Source organism: Pleurodeles waltl, chromosome 4_1 (assembly GCF_031143425.1).
Source record: "Pleurodeles waltl isolate 20211129_DDA chromosome 4_1, aPleWal1.hap1.20221129, whole genome shotgun sequence".
Classification (NCBI taxonomy): domain Eukaryota; kingdom Metazoa; phylum Chordata; class Amphibia; order Caudata; family Salamandridae; genus Pleurodeles; species Pleurodeles waltl.
Window position 1 is genome coordinate 758,169,110 of NC_090442.1, and position 18,230 is coordinate 758,187,339.

Here is an 18,230-nt window from a genome sequence, read left to right on the forward strand (position 1 = left end):
TGAGGGACAACATTTAGCCTCACACAATGCTGTAGGGATGACACCTCAAGGCATATACTAACACACAGTGGGTGGGGACCATGGCTCACCTATTAGCCACACCCCCCTGTGCCTCTGTAGTTGGGCCATCACATTTGGGATGCTGCTATTACTCAGAACAAGGAAGTCATGCACTGACTCAGGATACTTATCATTGACATGGAAGATGTACTGGTCTGCCAGGCGCACCATTTGCACATTCAGTGAGTGGAAACTCTTCCAATTCCTGAACACCTGTTAATTCTGGCGGGAGGGACAAACGGCGTAGGTGTTCCATCAATCGCCCCGATAATATTGGATTTATGTCTCATTTCCACCTGTGGGAAAGATATGTATCTGCACATGTGTTTTACCAGGGCAGACAAAACTCTTTCCAGCACGATTGAGTACACTCGCTGTGACATTCCTTCTGCCACACCCACTGTCACTTGGAAAGAACCAGTTGCCAGGAAATGGAGCACTGATAGCACTTGCACAAGAGGGGGTATCTCAGTGGGATGATGGATAGCAGATATCAGGTCTAGCTCCAATTGGGCACACAGCTTAGCGATTGGTGGATGGGGTCCTACCCCAGGATGGACTGCTGTATGGGCCTGCAGACCAACAGGTGAGTACACCTTGGGCACGATGCATGTGTGATGGATGCATGGAGATGTGTGTGCAAGCATCGTGTCATTGGGGGGAATGTCTTGTGGTGGTGAGCATGATGTGCGCTGGCAGATGTGTGTGCCAATGGTGATGGAAATGAGATTGGTGGGCCATATATGTGACAGGCTGGATTGTATGGTTAATGGTGTTCTCCTGTCTGTATTACCTCTACAGATCAGCGCCATCAAAACAAGGCATTACGGCATGCCAATGCCAAGGACGTGCGGACCCTGGGGTCTATGGCAGACGGACCACCAACTGTTGGAAGCGGTGGGAGGACCAGAGAAGCTGAGCACGGAAGACCGTGGAGGCCTAGCTGGGGATGGCCTCCCAACGAGGAAGGGGTGTTCGACGGAACCTGACCCCACTGATGGCCCGCATACTGGCGGTGGCCTACCCACAGCTGGATGGGCGCTTGAGGAAATCACAGCAGCCACAAGGCAGTGAGTACAGTGGGCATTATTAAAATATTTGGCAGGTGGCATGGGATCTGGGTGGTGGATGTGAGTTAGTGGGTGCCCCTAAGGCCAGACCAGACATTGCAGCATGATTCAACACTAGGGTAATGTGGGTATGGCAAATGCAGGTAACCTAGCTTGTTTGCATTCCATGTCTGTCAGGGCTTTGTGGGTCCCCGGAGGGGTGCAGTTGGCAGTGTGTGGCCCTCATCTTGCCATGGCATCTTGCCAAATCACTGGCAGTGCAATGCATAGTGCTCAAGCTTCATCCCTGTGTGTGACGGTGCTGTGTATGGCAACTGTGGTGTTGGTGCAGTAATTGACCCTGTGTTTCCTTTTTCTCTCTCCCCCCCTTTTTTCTTCTGTCATCCTGTCCATGTGTGCATTAGCATAATCTGGCATACGAGCAAGGGCAGCTGCGACAGAGGGAGCTACATCCCACAGGACCCAGGAGGCAGAGTCCACGACGCTGAGGGAGCCAGTGAGATGGAGGGTGAAGGGAGCACCACGGCGGAGACAGGAGGTGACAATACTGACTCAGATACCTCCTCTGATGGAAGCTCCCTGGTGGTGGGGGACACGTCTGTGACCACCCCAGCTGCAGGTACAGCTGCCATCCCCGTACCAGCACCAAGCTCCCAGTAGCCCCCAGCAAGTTGCCTGTGCCCACTCACCCAGGAGGGTGGTCATCTCCTTCGCCACCAGGTGTCAGGAATCCCCAAAGTGCCTCCTGCATTATTTGTCAGCATCCCCAGGGATTATGGTTAAATCATATCTCTGTTCTTGTTTAAACTTTCATGTTTCTAAGTAAACATAATGTGCTGTGTTACACAATTGTTTTTTATCAATGCTTGTTTTACCAATGCTTGTTTGCTAATGTGAACAGGTGTAGACATGTGCTTCTAATTGGGTGTAGTGTAGACGTGCTTCTAATTGGGTGTGGTGACTCATCTACATGTGGAACCTCAACTGCTTTCCTGTTTGGCTATAAATAGCAGAGTGAAGCATGCCTCCCTGCTTGGCATTGTTTTACTTCCTGATCTCAGCATCTGATTTGGCAGTCCAGCCCCTGCTGTCATCCTTGTATTAAGGACTTTTGAGGCAATTATTTTCTTCATTCCTGTACCAGCTGACACCAGGCATTCGTCCAGCACTCCGTAAAAGACTGCAGCTAAGTGACTAGTATTCTCCAGGGAGTTTGTTCTTTGAGCGCAGCGCTGTCCTAGAACAGCTGGTGTATTTCAGACCTCATATTTTGGCAGAGAGCTTATCTTGAAAAGACAAATGCATTTCTGAACATTCTACATTATTATTGTTATTACTTGCCTAAATGTGCTTCAGGATTCTGTTTGAGCTCAATTACCGCAAAAAGTGAGAGTGCAATTTTTAAAAAGCATTTACGTGACTTTTCTTTCTCTAATAGCATAACACTTGGATTTAAATTGTGTCATTCATGCCTGTGTTTCAGGTTTGAGGAATTTGCTTTTGAAGGGTTTTTCACACACACAGTGAAACCAAACCAAACTGTGCCACCCTAACTGTTTAAACCCAGAGTGGACATTTGTATTTCTTGGATTGTTTTTGTTTCGTTTAGTTTAACCCCATGCATGCAGGAAAGTTATATGTGATATAATTAATGCTCTTGTTTGTCTTTCTTGTGTATGATAAGTGCAAACACACTTCTAATTGTAGTGTGCAACAGTGAATCTCTGTGAAGCCAGCCCTACTGTCGCAGTACTTATTGTTATGGTACTCAGTTTGGGTTTTCGGTAATGCAGTGTTAGTAATTGTGCCAACAGTTATTATTATCCCAGAAAAGTGCTGGAGCATCCTGGTGTTCTTCTACTGCTCCCATGCCCATATCAGAAAGAGAGATTCAGTTTCAAGGAAGTTGAGTGCACTAACTCTTCTATCACTCTGTCAATAACGACCTGCAACCCGAAGATACAGGGTGCCTGGCTGGACTGGCAAGACGAGGCAGAGTTTTGTCTCTTTCTCTTTCTCTTCCACTCCCCCTTTCCTTTTGGGACACCTGCCGGGATTTCTGTGTCCACCAGGAAGTGCCGCAAGGTGTTCCAGGAGGTTGGGGGGGGGGGGGCATACCATCACCCCTGCAGACATCCAGCTTTTCAGGTGAGTAACCCCGTCTCAACACCAGGCACCAGACACTGCCCCAGTGAACCCTGCTGCCCTGAGTAAGGAGGCTATTGACCTCCTGAGATCCATCTCTGTAGGGCAGTCAACCATTGCTAATGCCATCCAGGGGCTGGCATCCCAGATGCAGCAATGCAATTCATTCCTGGAGGGCATCCACAGTGGATTGGTGACCCAACAGAGATTGATTCAGGCTATGGCCTCCTCTCTGATGGCAGCCATTGTCCCTGTTCCTACCGTCCCCCCTCCAACTACCACTTTCCAGTCCCACTCTCCTCAACCCCAACCCATCCCATGCACACATACAGACGAGCATGCACACATGACAACACCGAAGAGTGGCACAGTCAAACACAGACATCACACCTCATCCCAGAAGCACTCACATAAACACCAGACAGTTGCAGACACAACCACATCAACTGCCTCCACCATTCTCCCCCTCCTCCTCCTTCTCCACCTCCCTCACAATCCAGTCCACACTCACAGCTGCATGCACTGCATCAACATCCACTACCAGCATCACCACACCAAGCAGGACTCACACCTCACTAGCAGACACCTCCACAACATCCATGCATGCGTCCCCTGTGTCCTCTCCCACCCTGTCTGTACCCCCTCCTAAAGGACACAAACACAAGTACTCACACACCTAACAGTCATCCACCTCACATCAGCACACTGCCCATGCACCTGCACCTAAATCCAGCAAACAGATACCTCCAAAAACCACTCCCTCAACCTCCCATCCCTCCTCCCTCCTCCTTCCTCTCACCCCACTGTCCCTAAGAAGATTTTCCTTGCCCAACTTGACCTCTTCCCTCCCCCTCCCCCATCCTGCCCATAAGAGCAGGATCCCAATGACCAAGCCCAGCACCTCAGCCAAACAGTCCACGCGGAAAGTGGTGGCACCACCTAGTCGTGGTGGCAAGTCAGTGAAGGATCCCACGTCTCCTGCCAGGAAGGTTAAGGATCCCACACCTCCTACAATGAAGGGGAAGGAGCCTGCACCTCCTTCCTCAAAAGGGGGAAGCCCTCAACCCCTGACAGGAAGGGTAAGGATCCCACGTCTCCTGCCATGAAGGGGACGAAGCCCTTGACTCCAGCGGAGGCTATCAGGGTGACACCTCTACCATCCCCAGTGGTCACAGGGCCCCCGCCGCCAGCTGAGGAAGTGCATCCCTCACCACCAGCAGAGGCTGCCCAGGAGGCACCTCCACCTGCCAACACAGTTCAGCCCTCACCTCCAGCAGAGGCTGCCCAGGAGGCACCTCCACATGCTGACATTGTGCAGCCCTCACATCCAGAAGACACAGTGCAGCCATCGCCACCAGCGGAAGCCATGTAGGCCACCCTCCAGGGACTGCTGTACAAGGGGCCCCCTCCAGGAGCAGTGGGCATGTTTCTCAATCCAGAGACTGTGGCCTTGCACTCCCCAGCACAGAGTAATGGTCATGGAGCCCCCTCCAGAACCAGTGGGAAAGACACCCAATCCAGAGACGGTAGCCTTGCACTCCCCAGCACAGAGTAATGGTCATGGCGCCCCTTCCAGAAACAGTGGGCTTGTTTCCAACTTCGGCTGAGGTGCCCCCATCCCCCTGAGGTGCCTGGCCACTTGCAAACTGATGCCCCTGCAGAGTTCTATCCAGATGAAGTCAGGATTCGAGTTGGGCCTTGCACTGAGCCCTGTGTTTATGTGGGCCCTTAGTGCATTGGACTGGGCAGTGGCCCTTTGTATACATTTTGGACATATCTGTTTCTCGTACAATTGGTTTATGTAGTAGCTGTTTATATCAATACATTCTCATTACTGCATTCTTGTTGTCCTTGTATTAATGTGCTGTGTATCGTGTGCCATTGTTTTTCGTCTGCAGCTGGTTTTGTGTATGGTGTGTGTCGGGTGAGTGTCGTGCGTGTGTGTGTCACTCTCGTTTTACTCCCTCCCTCCCTTGTCTTCATCGGTGTTGGTGTTCCAGGTGGAGCATGATGTAGATGAGCATCGGGAAGACTTGCAGTTCCAGTTCCATGGCGGCGTTGTTCTTCCCTGTGTCTCTGATGGTGAGTCTTTGCTCTTCTGTGATGCGTTTCCGCCAGGCTTTTGATGGCGTTAGTACCGCCCCGTAAAAAGTGGCAGATTGAAGGATCAAAATATGATGGGCGGTACTTTGTCGTCCGCCAGGCTGCTGACGGCCACCGCCGTGGTCAGTGTTGTTTCCGTCCTGGCAGTTGGTGTGGTTCATTGGCTGTCTATGGGAGTTATCACCGCCATGGTCATAATTTTGTGGAAATTACTGCCAGCCTGTTGACAGTATTACTGCCACTTTATCACTCACTGCCAAGGTCTTAATGAGGGCCTAAGTTTTGTAATATGTGTTTGGATCCCGTATTTAGGTTGATCTATTCATTGTGTCTTTTTTCCCGCAGGTTTCCTTCTACATTATAAATTTCAATTGTAGTTTTTTTGTGAGTAAGTGACTCGCTTTTCTGCACATACATTCTCAGACACACTGAGGTCTTCTAGTGCAGTTTAGATGAGGTGTTATTTTGTTATTTGGTCCTGATGAAGCACCACTTGATCCATACGGACTCTTCAGATGCGAAACATGTTGATCCATTGTGGTGGTTGAAGGTAATTTTTTCACCCATCCCTGTGTTCTGTTGGTTGAGGGATTGAGCATTATCTCTTTTTCACTTCTTAGTATTGTTTTAACCTTGACCAAGACCCTGCTTTGATAAATAAATTATAGGTTTTTTGGAGGGTTTTTGAGCCAATTGTATACCTTTTCCTCTCTCCTACTTTCTTCTTGCGTATTGTTTAAACTTATCCCTACATCCTTTAAGCCATGGCACAGATTATCAGTGAAGATCTCCGGCAAAGCGCCCCCTTGTGGTGGGCCCATCAGACATTGCAGCAGCAGTCTAACGAGAAGCAAGCCCTATGATGAAGCATGACATCCATTGGATGTGTGAGGGCATTTGCTTCTAGTTATAGAAGTGCCTAGTGGATTCCTTATCTTTTTTGGAACAGTGTATTTTTATGTATTAGGATCATTATTAGGGAGGCCTTACACTGGACCATTAATCTCCATGTCCCTCTTTATGATTTTATAGGTTGGTACAGCGTCACAATAGTTCACCAGAATCTTCAAGGTCTTCTGGATGCGACAACAACAAATGACTATATAGAAATTGAAACTGCAGACATGCGCGTCTCCCCCGACAGAGTTTACAAATTGAAATTGCAACTTGAAGGAGACATTTAGCGCACAATTAAAGTAAAATTATGGGAAAACTTAACACCATGCTATGATATCCTATTGACAGAAACGGATTGCCCACCAGAATTTGCACCCAATCTTCCATTTGGGGAAGAAGTTACCATGTCTTCTTGCTCACCTTTCATTCCTAGTGAAGTAGGGGAAGCTTATCCAGTAGATTGGGCATTGGCACAAGCCCCTGCATTGTATTGCAATCATGTGGGGTGGGACAAAGACTATCCCTATCACACAGTACCCATTGGGTCACAACCACAGCCTCAACCCCAATACCCCATGAAGCATGATGCTAAAGCACAAGTGAGAGAAATACTCACACAACTTGAGCACCAATTTGTAATTGAGCCATGTGTCTCACCAATAAACAAACCCTTGTTTCCCATAGCAAAGCCAGACCATTCTTACGGAATAGTCTTTGATTACAGACACTTAAATAGTCATACACACACATTTGCTATTCAAAATGCACACAGCACTCATTCATAATTTGCCGAAATAGTTTATAAATTCAAACAAAGCTGTAGTCAGGACTCTTCTGACCTGATAGCGCACATGTATACATAGCGTGAAGGACTTACCAAGGTCCTTTGGACCTCCTCTTTGCAACATACTTGGCATTAATGAACCTTTTGATGCCCTCTACTTTGTAACATCCGGAATAGTATCTCTACTACGCACTTTTTTGGAATACAGCTTTGTTTTACCATTTCTCCCAATTGGACTTTCAACTCTTTAGTCTACAAGTTTAGCTTTTGAAAAAGTAACTGTGTGACGAAACACGTGTTGGCTGTGTTTGCCTGACTGTGCCTATTGACCTACATCCTTCTGAAAAACTAAGAAGATTACTGTATTATCCATCAACGTTTTCTAGACTTACCGAAGCTTTTACTAGTGTTTTATTATTGTATATGCTTTCTGTGTGCTGTGGTCATATTTTTTCTATGTTACACGGTGTATATCTATATACACCTCGGTGTGCCTTGGGGTAGTAGGGCACCTGACCACTTGCACCATTGGAGAACTTACATATTTTATGCACTAACTTTGGACACCACCGGGAGGTGCAGTAGCTTACGCATTTACACACATATGATAACAAAACAAATGTGGTCATCAGAGTAATTTCTGGTGTCATCGGATTCACCTATGTAACATTCAGTAAAGGTGATACCGTACCTATAGCATATAAATCACACCAGTATGCCAGAGCTACACACCACTTTGCTCCTACTGAAAGAATTCTGACTGCTGTTCAGATGGCTGTCATAAAAAAAGAGACCTCTGGCTCGGGGGAAATGCATTATTGTCATTACCCCTTACCAACCCTAGAGGTAGTTACAAAAGCCACAGTTCCAAATGCAAAAGCATTACATCTGCAGTGGCTACAATAGGCATCGTCTCTGACTGCCACTTAAGTAGACTATGGCCCTCATTCTGACCTTGGCGGGCGGCGGAGGCCGCCCGCCAAAGTCCCGCCGTCAGATTACCGGCGCAGCAGACAGTGAAATACATGTAGGGGCCCTCTTACGGGGGCCCCTGCAATGCCCATGCCAGTGGCATGGGCACTGCAGGGGCCCCCAGGGGCCCCGCGACCCCCCCTACCGCCATCCGGATCCCGGCGGTCGGACCGCTGGGATCTGGATGGCGGTAGGGGGGGTCGGAATCCCCGCGGCGGTGCAGCAAGCTGCGCCGCCGCGGAGGATTCAATGGGGCGGCGGTACACTGGCGGGACCCCGCCAGTGGTGCCGGTCCGACCGCGGCTTTACCGCCGCGGTCGGAATCCCCATTGGAGCACCGCCGGCCTGTCGGCGGTGCTCCCGCGGTCCTCCGCCCTGGCGGTCAAAGACCGCCAGGGTCAGAATGACCACCTATGTTTTTGACCCAAAACTACAGACACAAGAATTTCTCGAAAGCAAGCTTGAATAGCTAGTACAGACAAACACCCTGCCTCTGGAACAGTATCAAATGATAACTTATACTGATGGTTTAGTGCAACCAGCAGTAGGCACCAAACAACAGTACTCCGCAGCCTGTGCGGCTGTGAGTGGTATCATGAAGGATGGAAAATTCCTTCCTCAAAACACTTACACTCAGACCCTAGGGGCCTGTACTGCACAATTGGCAGAGCTTAAGGCTCTTGTATTTGCACTGGAACATATGGATCCTTAACAGCTAACACTAATAGTGTGTGATTCATACTATTGTGTCCAGTCCTTTAATGAATATCTGCATTACTGGTACCAAAATGGGTTCAATGATTCAAAACGAAACACAATCAAACATAGATTACTGTGGAGGAAAGTAGAAGATCTGAAAGAAAGGCTACTGAATGCCCATGCAGCTCATGCGTTGGGTCAACAACGTATAGGAGTACATGTTACAGGCAATAACTTGGATGATGAAGCAGCCGAGTCAGCAGTAGCCAAGGCTTCTGTTGCTGCGATTACTCATGCAAGAATGAGGTTGGATGATGAAATAATGGCTGCTGTAAAAGCTTTGCTGAAACAAGCCCTTGCCAAAGGTGTATCCCGCCAGAAATTCCTATCACAGAATATTGCCTTTGTAACAATACCAAGGGTCAGTGATCCCCAGCCAAGAACAAGGATCAAATTTATTAAAAGCAGTGCATAAGGGAATTGCTTCTGCCCATGCAGGTGTGGCGACTACTATTTCCTTATTGCAAAAATTTTACTGGTGGCCAGGTTTCATACAAGCAGACCAAACAGTATGTCCTTTGCTGTGACATCTGTCAACAAATAAAAGAAGCCACTGTCAAGCACCCATCGCAGACACCCCTCCTAATTTTCAACAAACCACTACAATGTGTGTATCGGGACCATTGCTGTCTTCTGTCACCTGATGGTGCATACAAATACATCTTAGCCACTGTTGGCTCTTGCTCCAGATTCCTATGGATATGGCCAAGACACTTAGCTGACAGTCAAGCTGTTATTAAAGAGTTGCACATCTTTATTGGACATATGCAGTTGTGGCATTTCATTCAGACCAGGGCCCTGCCTTTGCCTCAAGGCCATGTTGACTTTGAAGATCCAATTGCATTACTCTTCTCCCTATCATCCTGAGGGTAACAGTACTGTGAAGGAAAGGAACCGAGATTAAAGCAATCCTTAACAGCAAAAGTACTAGGCATGGGTCATAGTTGACCACCTACATGGAGTCCAGAAAGTACCTAATAATCTGCCTAGAAGGTCCCTGGGACCCCCTTTGAAGTTCTGTTTGGCATACCTATATATGTCCCGGATCTCGATGGCTCTGACGTGGTGGTGGCAGACACATCTTTTGACATAAATGAACATGTCACTGTCTTGCAGGAATTACAGCAGTTCCATGACAAAACCTCAACAGCATGTTCTGCCACCTTGGGAAGAAGGGATGCTCCAATAACACTGACAGGCTGGATCAAAAAATTGGGGATCGGGTTGAGAAAAGATTGCTGTAAAAAAAAAAAGAATTTGGCCCTTCATATTGAGCACCAGTTCTAGTCCTAGGAATACACAATGGTACCAGAACTGTCATCTTACCACCGCTGCCTTGTTCTAAAGGAAACCGCTTTGTTTCTAGTGACAATGCCAAGTTACACCATATGGGGGATCCTACATAGCAGACCTAGAGGATTCCTGGGTAGTTCCCAAACCCCTATCACTACCAACCAGGATGTACCACTACAAGTTTTAAACAATGATCCTCTACAGGTCTCAGCCAACAATGCTGACACTTCCCCGAACTTGGGGAGAGTGTAAAATGATCTTTCATTAGTACCAGTAACTTCTTCGGTGACAAGAAGCGCCCATATTTGTGAAATGTGTATTTTCCAATTCAACACAAACGGATGGAGTAGTTTACTACCAACCACCAAGGGACACATCTGCCAGTTTTCCTTTTTTGACATCGGCTCCAGTCTTTGCACAACCTGCTTCTGGATATTTTGCCCACATCAATGATTCTTTGTCTGATTCTTTTAAGTCTTCTGCAGTACCCGCATCAAGAGCACATAAGCTGTTCAGTTACCCTAAAATTATCTATCTGATTCTTCTATGGAACTATCTGTGGGTTCTCTTTACAGTGCTTGCCTTTCTCCTTTGGATTGGCTTTGTCATCATTTTCTTTTTATTGATACACGGTCATTAAGGGGGTCATTATGAACACAGCTGAAACAACCGCCGTGTTCATGCTGGTGGTCAAAACACTGACCGCCAGATTATGAACCTTAATGAGAGCCGGCGGGCGGAAACCTTGTTTCCGCCTGCCGGCTCACAGAACGGCTCGGCCGGGACATTGACGGTACCTGTCGCGCAGATCACTGCCCGAAAATTGGACAGTGACCTGCTTGACGGGGCTCTGCACTGGGACCCCTGCACTGTCCATGCAAAGTGCATGGGCAGTGCAGGAGCCCCCAGGGGTGCCCCGGGGCACCCCGTCCACCAGCCTTTTCCTGGCTGGATATCCCACCAGGAAAAGGCTGGCTGGAAATGAAACATTATCCGCAGGGTAGCGCCGCTACACTGGCGGATAGTGTTTCATCCTGCCGCCAGGCTGCCTCACAGCAGGATCCTGGCGGTGGGTGATGGCTACCGCTGGCGGCCGTCATCATGTTTGTTATATGGCAGTTCGGCCCGTCATGCCGGCTGGCAGCTTCGTCCGCCACTGCCGGCATGGCGGGCCGAACCATCATGATTGTAATGAGGGCCTATGTCCCTTAACACTCTGCCGTTGAACTGGTAGATAAGGTCCTAAAACCACATTTGTCTCCACACACGGTCCAAATAGACTTGTCCCTAATGAACATTTCAGCTATACTGTTTCCTGGTGGGATTGTTTGGGATAAAGTAACGTTCAATGTCTTTCGGCCAACAGAGATCCTTCAAATATCATTTGGGTTTAAAGTTTCAATGGCTTTTGTAATAACACCGGGAGTAGTTTCTGATGATTGGGGTGTAAAAACAGTTGATGTCAATGCTTTCTGAGCTTGAATATTATTATATATTTCAAAGTGAGATGTTTATCAAAAAACTGCAAATCATGGCGCTATATTCTGTTACAATCATTACGGACATAATTTTATACATAAAGCAAGCACCCTGAGAGATGCTTATAATTATACACAATAGGAACATTGTCCAGCCCTTGCAGTGGGGAGTCCTAAAACATATATGGACAAGTTTGCATATTTTCCTGAGGACAATGTCAAAGATGCTGAGTCTTATTATTTTAAATTACCGCTGATGAGAATGCAAAGTATTTTGTTAACTGATACCAAATTGATTCATTTATTCTGATTCCATTGTTTCCCAGTTGGCTATATAGGATGTGAACATTGGTTGAAGTCAATTGACTTAAATAGTGCTTTGGGAACTAAACATTAGCAAATTCAGGGAAGGGAAGCTTTGTTTAGAGCATGCCTTATCCAGATGCAAATTATATTTTTAAATGTAACTGTACAGCAAACTAGTTGTCTAGGCTTGGCGAAAATTAAGGAGATGAATGTGCCCAGTATTCCCACACCAGCTAAATTTAATAATTGGCAAAAGATAATAAACATAACTGAAGAAGTGCTTGATGGATGGGTCAAGGAAGGAACATTTAAGACAACACTTTCAGGTCCCGACAGTGGTTATTCTGGCCAACGGACACAAATAGTTGTCATGCACATTTTGTAAACTCCACAGGGACTGACCTGTCCCTCATTACATATCATCACAATAGTTTGACATGATCACCACATGATGGTCAAAACGGTATTCCAAACGCCATGTTTAGAGGAGACCCTTCATTCTGGGCCTATTATTTGGCGCTGCTTTTTAACGAGCTCCGAGGCACTACGGGTCTCCCAGATGCATGGAAATGCAGCATTATTCACCCTATATACAAAGCAGGTAACCTCGAAAATCCTTAAAACTACAGGCTAATAGCATTGATAGACGTGGAAGCAAAACTCTACGCATCCTGCCTACTGCAACAACTAGCAGAATGGATTCATGACAGACAGTTAATTCCACAATGCCATACAGGTTTCAGAGCTGGTATGGGTGCTTCCACCAAACTGGCAACCCTGGCCCTGCTGGGAAACAAAGCTAGGCGTAAGAAAAAAAGGCTACTTGCATGCTTTATTGATCTAAAGGCAGCTTTTGATTGCGTACCAAGAACCCGCCTATGGGAGAATCTGAAAGGGTGGGGCTTACCATGCAGCCTTCTTAGCGCAATGATGGACTTCTACACCGGTACTTGGGCGCAAGTAAAAATTGGAGAGGGCAGCCACCTCACCAACAGAATATTAACAGCAAAAGGACTTATACAAGGGTGTGCATTGGCTCCCACGCTGTTCAACTTATATCTTGCAGACCTAGCCGAGGCTCTAGCCCCCGTAAATAGCCACCCGCCAGTATTAGCCAAGGAAGGAATTGCATGGCTACAGTACACAGATGACATAGTTCTACTCAGCCAAACACCTGTTGGGCTACAGCATAGCATAGCTGCATTTTATACATAAATAACAATGCAAGTCCTAGAATTGAATTTGAGTAAAACTAAGGTTGTCTGCCTAGCTGACAGGAAGTTTAAATCTGCTTCATGGTTCATAAACGGATACCGAGTGGCGGTTGCACCCACATATAAGTACTTGGGATTCACTATGGACCGCCTCCTGACTTTCAAGCCGCAGCTTGCTGTCACTCAAGCAAAAGCCCTCTCATTGACCTATGGTTTTAAAGTTCTAAAACAAAAACTGAGTTGCCCTTCATACACTCACCTGCTTTCTGTCATGGCAGCGTGGCTAATGCCCACCGTCACTTATGGCACCAAAATTATGCTGGGGAAGGAGGCAGTTTTTTTCAATCAAGTCCAGACGAAGGCCTACAAAACAGCTTTTCGGATCCCACGACCAGCATCTCCAGCTCAGGTTCATTTAGAATTGGGTCTGAAAAACTAAGAATTTCAGAGTAGATGTGTCCTCATTAAACTATGCTGGAGGATGCGTGCAGCTGAGACTGGTACTCTAAACAACCAATGTTGGATGGAAATTGAGGAGCAACAACGACACAAAGATAAAAGCACCTGGGGTCATCACTTAAATAACTCCATTAAAGCACTAGGTTTGCTAGAAGCCTGGGAACAGAACCCAGAAAAAAAGGAGTTTTTTCAGAAGGCAAACTCTATCACTAAGAAGAAATCTTTAAATTTTGATAAACAAAAACTGGCAAGCAGACAGCACGCCTGGACTACAATAACATCATACAAAACTTTACGGGCACAGGAATACCTAGCAGCAACCTGCAACCAGTTGCTGAAACATCGGTTCATGCTTTTCCGCTTTGGGTTGATGGAAACGAAGGACATGGTCCCTTCATGGAGACATCAGGATCTGACACATTCCTGTTGACTGTGTGGGTACAGACAAGAGTCATTAGAACACATTTTTTGTGTGTGCCTGGCTTTGCTAGGCCTCAGGACATTATGGTGGTCATTACAACCCTGGCGGTCGGTGTTAAAGCGGTGGTAAGACCGCCAACAGGCCGGTGAAAAAAAAATTGAATTACGACCGTGGCGGAAACCGCCAAAAAAGACAGCCACTTTAACACTCCAACGGCCACGGCGGTACAAACAAGCAGCATGGCGGTCACCGCCAACAGACAAGCGGAGGACAATGTACCGCCCACAGTATCACAACCTACCAATCCGCCACCTTTTCCGGGGCAGATTCACCGTGAACAAAAACACGTCAGAAACAGGACTTCAAAGGGAAAACGCTCACCTCTACACACCCCACGAGGAACCAGGACGCCATGGAACCAGAGCTCCACATTTTCCCTGCCCTTATCTTCTTGCTCCTCTACCAGGAGCACGAACGCCGGCGGCGAAGACCATGGTGAGTACTGCTCCTGCGACACAGGAGAGGGAGGAGGGAAAAGAGAGTGACACACACACGCAACACCCCCACCCCCACCCTCATCCACTAAAACACACACACTAATACATATAGATACATCATAGTTACAACCCACAAGCCCCCCAGAAGAATGAAAAGACAAAAGGAAATGAGTGTAACCATTGTAATATAATAAAATCCAGTACACAAAAATATATATACACTATTAACAAATATATACACCAAGAATAGTAGTCCAGGTATTGCTCCATTGAAGTCCGTGGAACACTGGGCCCACACTGCATGGGAGAGGCCCACACAAGGTACCGAACATGACGGAGAGAACACTGCAGGGGCATCAGATAGAAATAAAACAGGCACCTCAGGGGGAGGGAAAGGGGGGGCACCTCAGCCGGTTGAGTGCACGACGCCAAATCCACGAGGGGGCCACATGCCCACTGTTCAATCCTGGGGAGTGCAAAGCCACAGTCTCTCAAGTCTCTACAGTGGGTGGGTTGCCCACTGTTCAATCCTGGGGAGTGCAAAGCCACATTCTCTCAAGTCTCTACAGTGGGTTTTGCCCACTGTTCAATCCTGGAGAGTGCAAAGCCACAGTCTCTCAAGTCTCTACAGTTGGTGGTTTGCCCCCTGTTCAATCCTTGGGAGTGCAAAGCCACAGTCTCTCAAGTGGATAACAGTCTCCACTGGTTCTGGGGGGGCTTTGTGCCCAGAGTGCTTCATCCTGCCGAGGACAGAGGTAGTGGATGCCTTTCTCCACTGGTTCTGGAGGGGGCTTTGTGCCCAGAGTGCTTCATCCTGCCAAGGACAGAGGTAGTGGATGTAAATCTCCACTGGTTCTGGAGGGGGCTTTGTGCCCAGAGTGCTTCATCTGCCAAGGACAGAGGTAGTGGATGTAAATCTCCACTGGTTCTGGAGGGGGCTTTGTGCCCAGAGTGCTTCATCCTGCCAAGGACAGAGGTAGTGGATGCCTTTCTCCACTGGTTCTGGAGGGGGCTTTGTGCCCAGAGTGCTTCATCCTGCCAAGGACAGAGGTAGTAGATGTAAATCTCCACTGGTTCTGGAGGGGGCTTTGTGCCCAGAGTGCTTCATCCTGTGTCCGTGGCGGACACAGTAGCATCAGTGCCCTTGGTGCTCATGGGCCAGCGGTGCTTGTGGTGGTGGTGTCCTTGGCAGCGGTACTTGTGGAGGCAGTGTCCTGTTCAGCGGTGCTTGTGGCGGCGGTGTCCTGTTCAGCGGTGCTTGTTGTGGCGGGGTCCTTGGCAGCGACTCAGCTGCTGCCCGTCCTTTCTGGCCAAGCGGAGCTGGTGCTGGCGGATCTGTCTGGCCCAGCGGGGCTGATGGCGGTCCTGTCTGGTCCAGCGGGGTTGATGGCGGTGGCCTCCTGGGCAGCGGGGATGATATCGGTGGCCTCCTGGGCAGCGGGGATGATGGCAGCGGGGATGGAGGCTGTCGTGAGGTGGATGGCTGTTGGGTGGGTGTGTGCCTGCATTTGTGTATCTTGGAAGGGGGCATCACAGACACACTGGGAGAGGACACAGGGGACGCGTTAATGGTAGTTGGGGTGGTGACTGCACATGAGCGGGGTGTGGTGGTGTGTGTGCTGGTGATGGAAGTAGTGGCTGTAGATGTAGTGAAGGCAGGTGTGAGTGGAAACGAGGAGGAGGGGGACACAGTGGAGGCAGTGGATGTTGGTGTGTCTGCATGTGTGTGATGCTTGCGTGAGTGCCTGTGGGATGTGTGGTGCTTATGTTTGCCAGAGCTTCCCTTGTGTGTTGACGTGTCTGCATGCTGGTCTGATGGTGTGCTTGGGGAGGCTTAGGTATAGGGGTGTGGGTCTGGGTGGAGGTAGTTGGAGGGGGAGGCTAGAGACAGGGACAATAGCTGCCATCAGTGCTGAGGCCAGAGTCCGAAAAGCGTGCTGAAGGTCTGCCTGACCAGAATGAATGCCCTCCAGGAATGTATTTGTTTGTTGCAACTGCTCTCTACACCCTGGATGGCATTCAAAATGGTAGACTGCCCAACAGTGAGGGACCTGAGGAGGTCAATGGCCTCCTCACTTAGGGCAGCAGGGGTGACTGAGGCAGGGCCTGAGGTGCATGGGGCGAAGGTGATGCCCACCCTCCTGGGTGAGCGGGCACGGGGCAAAGGCTGAGGGGCTGCTGGGAGGGCGGTGCTGGTAGGGGGGGTGGCGGCTGTACTTATAGATGCGGGGGGCACCGATGTGGCCGCCACCACAAGGGAGCTCCCATCAGAGGACGAGTCCGTATCACTGGTCTCAGCTCCTGTCCCCGCCGTGGAGCTCCCCTCGCCCTCCGTCCCACTGGTGAATTCCGAGTCCGTAGTCTCGCCCTCCAGGGTCATGTGGGATGCAGCTCCCTCCTGCTTTGGTGCCACTGCTCCTCCTCCTGATGATGCTAATGCACACAAGAACAGGGAGACCACAGAAAGGGGGGGGGGACGACAGAAGAAAGACATGTTGAGTGCATGCAATACCGCTACCGTTGGCGGACATGGCAGACACAGAAGCCCCCTGCACTATGCCACACACTTGGGGTCCACTGTTCAACCCTGGGACATGGCCTAGAAGGCTATGGCCGACATCTGCACACATGGATGTCACAGGAGCCTGACTAGGCGTAGTTGGCACTGTACATAGGTGGGGTGCCACAGGGTCTGCCAGAAGAAGGGGACCTAACTAGCACACTTGCCCTGGCCTAGGATAACCCACAGCCCACCTCCCCCACCCAGACACCTCCACTGCACGCTGAATCAGCTGAATGGGAGTGTACTCACCCCCTTGTGGCTGCTGTGATGCCCCTCAAGTGCCCATCCAACTCCGGGTACGCCACCGCCAGGATCCTGAACATCAGGGGGGATCATGGTGCGACGGGCACCCCTCCCACGTTGGGAGGCCATCCCCAGCTGGGCCTCCGCCGCCTTCTTGCTCCAGCGGCGAATGTCCTCCCATCTCTTACGGCCGTGGGTGCTCCATCTGTGATAGACCCCCAGGGTCCGGACGTCCTTGGCGATGGCACACCAAACATCCTTCTTCTGGTGGGCGCTGACCTACATGAATTGTACAGGGGAAAAAGAAAAGTCATTACCAACATGCACTCACTGTCGTTTCATGCACGCCTCAATCTCCCCCCCATCGTTCATCCACCCCACTGCACACATGCATAGCCCATACAGCATGCTCCCAGTGTACTTACCTGTTTGTCTGGAGGACCGTAGAGTAGCATGTACTGGGGGAGGACCCCATCCACGAGTTTCTCCAACTCCTCTGATGTGAAAGCAGGGGCCTTTTCCCCAGACGCACGAGCCATTGTCTCTTCCAGACTGAAGTCACAGCAGCACTTGCAGTGTAGGTCCTCTCCTGTCGAAGATCAGGTATAGAGTGATTGAACAGATAGAAAATGGTGGTCACGTCCGCGGCAGTGCATACCGTCACCGCCGGCGTAAATCGTCATTGGCTCCTGGGACCCACAGGGTCCAATTTTAACCAATGCAGAATTGTGCCACAGTCTTCGGCCGCCTACCGCGACGGTGTACAACGCTAGCGCAGTTACCTCACATCCCATTGTCCCACTTTACAGGTCAGGCAGCCACCATTTCAGCGGCCCACATGGCTTAATTTTTAACTGTGTCACACATACCCAGGCCTTGCCTCAACACTCATACATGCAAATTTTGAATTATGATTAGTGTTCTGTGTAAGCTGTGTGTACGTACCTCTGTGCTCGCTGTTGTCCT